General features: G+C 41.0%; 1 pseudogene; it reads left to right on the forward strand.

Moving 5' to 3' along the window:
* The first annotated feature begins 2,338 nt into the window (after positions 1-2,338).
* LOC112109039 lies at positions 2,339-3,519 on the forward strand (annotated as a pseudogene).
* Positions 3,520-4,509: the final 990 nt, after the last annotated feature.

Below are 4,509 nucleotides of genomic sequence, written 5' to 3' on the forward strand. Positions count from 1 at the left end.
GGAACTACTGTTGTGGCTCCTTGTGGCATGTAGCAGTTTAGATAGTTTAGTGTCCTTTTTCTTTTGTAGAGAGGCAAAGTTTGTGTTGTAAATGGCTTGTCTAGTTTTTGTAAAGTCTATCCATGAGGAAGTTTGTGTGGAAGGTTGGTTTTTCATGAGAGTATCCAGTTTTGAGAGCTCAGTCTTAATCTTTCCCTGTTTGCTGTATAGGATGTTGATCAGATTGTTTCGCAGTTTCTTTGAGAGTGTGTGACACAGTCTCTCAGCATGGTCTGTGTGATATGTAGATTGTAATGGATTTTTTACCTTTAGTCCTCTAGGTATGATGTCCATCTGTTTGCATTTGGAAAGGAAGATTATGTCTGTCTCTATCTGTACGAGTTTTTTCATGAAGTTGATGGATTTCCACTCCATACGGCTAAATTCAGTGCCTTGCATAATGACAGGTTTCAGAGTACCAGCCATGTTAGTCTGTATCAGCAAAAAGAATGGGAGTACTTGTGGCACCTTAGAGACTAACAAATTTATTTGAGCATAAGCTTTCGTGGGCTACAGCCCACTTCTTCGGATGCATAGAATGGAACACACAGAAAGAAGATATTTATACATACAGAGAACATGAAAAGGTGGAAGTACCCATACCAACTGTAAGAGGCTAATTAATTAAGAGACGCTATTATCAGCAGGGGAGAGAAACTTTTGAAGTGATAAAACTACAATACCCACCTGCTGAAGTGAAAAAACAAATTGACAGAGCCAGAAAAGTACCCAAAAGTCACCTACTACAGGACAGGCCCAACAAAGACAATAACAGAACGCCACTAGCCATCACCTTCAGCCCCCAGATAAAACCTCTCCAGCGCATCATCAAAGATCTACAACCTATCCTGAAAGATGATCCCTCCCTGAGCAATTAAAACTATTAATTAACTTCAAGGGCTTAAATTCAAAGAAAACACCTAATCTGAATTTTTTGAAGAAAAAGTAATGGCAATATAGACTTGGGATGTTTTGTGATTTAATGTTAGAGAGACTGAGAAGTAGAAATATTGTTATGAAATTTCAGAGTAGCAGCCGTGTTAGTCTGTATCCGCAAAAAGAACAGGAGTACTTGTGGCACCTTAGAGACTAACAAATTAGTTACTTGTGCCACAAGTACTCCTGTTCTTCTTGTTATGAAATTATTATTCAGCCTCTTTCTACCTGTGTTTGAATAAGTAAAGAGAGACAACTCCAAGCTAAACTAAAAAAAAATCAGAAATGTATGAAAATGCTTTTTTAACTGGAGGTGATACACTTTATGATATAAAATTCTGCTTTTTTATTTTATTATTTCTATTCTCTCCAAAATGTAGGACTTGATCTTGTACTTCTTACTCAGCCAAAACTTCTATTGACTTCAGTGGACCATTTACCCGATTAATGTTCGAAGGTTCAGGTTCTCCAAACACACAAATTATACATTGTCATGTACGTGATGCTACAGGTATTGCAGAGCAAACACACCCTTTTCCTTGTCTTGTTTTCAAGTCTTTGTACCAATGCACATATGTTCCTTAGGGTGAAATCTCTTATATCTGCTTGCTTCTTTGTTTTAGAACTTTTTCATGGGACGGGGGCATTTGATTAAATTCTGTTTCCAAAAGAATTAAGAAAAGAGAGCTGGCAGTGATTAAAAGGCCAAGTGGTTATTTATTGGTTAATTGAGTCAGTAAATCATTCATTTGTTTCTTTGTGTGCACTTGAGTAACTAACAATGTTTGTGTGTCTTTAGCTTCTATGTATAAAATTTTCAAAGGAATGTACTTAAGAGGCTAAATCCTATTTTCAAAAATGATCTAAAAGTCTCAGTGTGATAGAAAGTCAACGGCATTTAGGCTCCCAAGCACCTTTTTAAAATAGGACATATTTTTCTAAATTATTTTGTGTGCTTTTGAAAATTGTATGCTGGGTCTTCAATCATTTTTGAGATGTAGAGATGAGATTTAAAAAGCCATTTGCAGATTTAGACACATACACCTCTGCCCCGATATAACGCTGTCCTCAGGAGCCAAAAAATCTTACTGTGTTATAGGTGAAACCGCGTTATATTGAACTTGCTTTAATCCACCGGAGTGCGCAGACCCGCGCCCCCGGAATGCTGCTTTACCACGTTATATCTGCATTCGTGTTATATCGGGTCACGTTATATCGTGGTAGAGGTGTAGTTCCCATTAATTTTAAATTAATTTTTATAAAATTAAGATTTCTTTTGAAGTGTTGTTTCAACTCCATGAAATCTTCTCTTTCTTATTCCCTCGCTTTTCATATCCATCCTTCCACAGGACATACACTGAACATGGATCTTCTCAACCAAATTGTGGGGACAGAGTTCATTCTGCTGGCTTTTCCCGTCATCCCACAGCTGCGGATCTTCCTCTTTGTGGTCCTGCTGCTGATTTACCTTCTCACCCTAATGGGGAACGTGCTCATCATTTCCATCATACGGCTCCATCATCACCTACACACTGCCATGTATTTCTTCCTCAGCAACTTGTCCTTCCTGGACATCCTGTTCACCTCGGTCATTTCCCCTACAATGCCCATCAGCCTTTTTGCAGAAAGGAAAACCATCTCCATCACTGCTTGTCTGGGCCAAACCTTCTTCTCTATCTTCCTGGGCACGGTGCAGTTCATCCTGCTGGCAGTGATGTCCTTCAATTGATATGTCGCCATCTGCAACCCCTTACCCTACACAGTCATCATGAATGGCAGGGTGTGCTCCAGGCTTCTCCTTCGCTGTTGAATGGCAACTTCTTTATCCATACTTGGTCCAACCACTGTGTACACCAGGCAGGGCTGGCTCCAGGGTTTTGGCCGCCCCAAGCAGCCAAAAAAAAAAAAAAAAAAGCCGCGATCGTGATCTGCGGCGGCAATTCGGTGGGAGGTCCTTCGCTCCGAGCAGGAGTGAGGGACTGTCCGCCAAATTGCCGCCGAATAGCTGGACGTGCCGCCCCTCTCCGAAGTGGCCGCCCCAAGCACCTGCTTGGTAAGCTGGTGCCTGGAGCCGGCCCTGACACCAGGTTACCTTTCTGCAGCCAAGAACTAGACCATTTCTTTTGTGATATCACCCCTCTGCGAAAAGCTGCCTGTGTGGACACAAGCTACCTTGAAATGCTAGACTTTGTTCTCTCCTCCATTGTATTACTGAGCTCCTTAACGTTGACAGTAGTGTCCTACACCTACATCATAGCCACTCTCCTCAGGATCCCCTCGGTCCAAGGGTGCTAAAAGGCCTTTTCCACTTGTGTGTCTCACCTCACCGTAGTAACCATCACCTACGGGAGTTCCATTTTTGTGTATGTCCGGCCGCAGCACAGCCAATCCATGGCCTATGAAAAAGCAGCTTCTCTGCTCACTGTGGTGGTGATACCCCTGTTCAACCCCTTCATCTATAGCCTCGGGAACGATAGAGTTAAGGATGTCTTGAGAGATGCTGTAGTGAGGCTTATGGGTTATTCAAAGAAGGTCAGTTCTTGAAAATATTCATTTTAAAAAGAGTCAAAATAGTCTCTAAAGGCCAGGTAGGTCTGAATTACAACACCCTGGTTTCAAGCATGACCCAGACCCTTGCAGGCAAAGTTATAAAGGAATTTAGGGGCTAGATCAATAAGAGATTTAGGCACCTAAGTCCAATATTTAGGCCCCAAAGAGCTGCTCAAAACCTCTACTCAGCTGCCACCTAAACCTGGACTCACCTGAATTCCCTGGGTGCCTAAATTCCTGACACTGAAGTTCCCACGGTGTTTACGTTCTGTCCATGGGCAAGTGCAAAACTGCCTACATTCTGGTGTTGCTACGCTGCTCACTGCCAAAACCCCAGTGAGATTCTCAAACTCGTTGCCTTTGATAATTCCATTTTGTGCCTTCCTGCATCTTTAGGTTCCTAAATACCATTGAAAATCTGGACCTACGTCTCCTTGTGCCTCAGTTCCCCATCTGTACAAAGAGAAGAAGAGTTCATACTTACTTCATAGTGATGTCATGACAATAAATACATTACACATTGAGAAGTGCTGAGATTCTGTGGTAATGGGGGGTCAGATAAGTAACTTGGATAGATCCTCAGCTAGGGACCACCACATCACCTAGTCTGAAGTCCTGCATTTCTAGGCTTGGCAGAATTGGATTTTTTAAAAACTTTTTATAAATTTGATGGGTAATATCAATGTTCTTATTGTCATTTTTTAAAACTTTGATTTTTAAAATTTTCACAGTTGCAGGAAATGATAGTGTGTGGGGGGGTGTCAGAGAATAAGTTTTTAAGGATTGTTGACTTTGAGATTCAAAAATTTGAAACTTGTTAAGTGTTAAAGCACAAATTGTCCACATCACGTGTTAAAATGTACAAAGCAAATATCCTGAAATCAAACTGTGGTCTGAAGGAGCATTTTTCTTACTGTGCTTATCTGTAAATGTGGATTATTAGCTATGGAAATATTTTTTCATTTATATAGTGAAATTCCCATT

The sequence above is a fragment of the Terrapene carolina genome, unplaced genomic scaffold, assembly GCF_002925995.2.
Source record: "Terrapene carolina triunguis isolate 2854851 unplaced genomic scaffold, T_m_triunguis-2.0 Scaffold51622, whole genome shotgun sequence".
NCBI classification, from domain to species: Eukaryota; Metazoa; Chordata; order Testudines; family Emydidae; genus Terrapene; species Terrapene triunguis.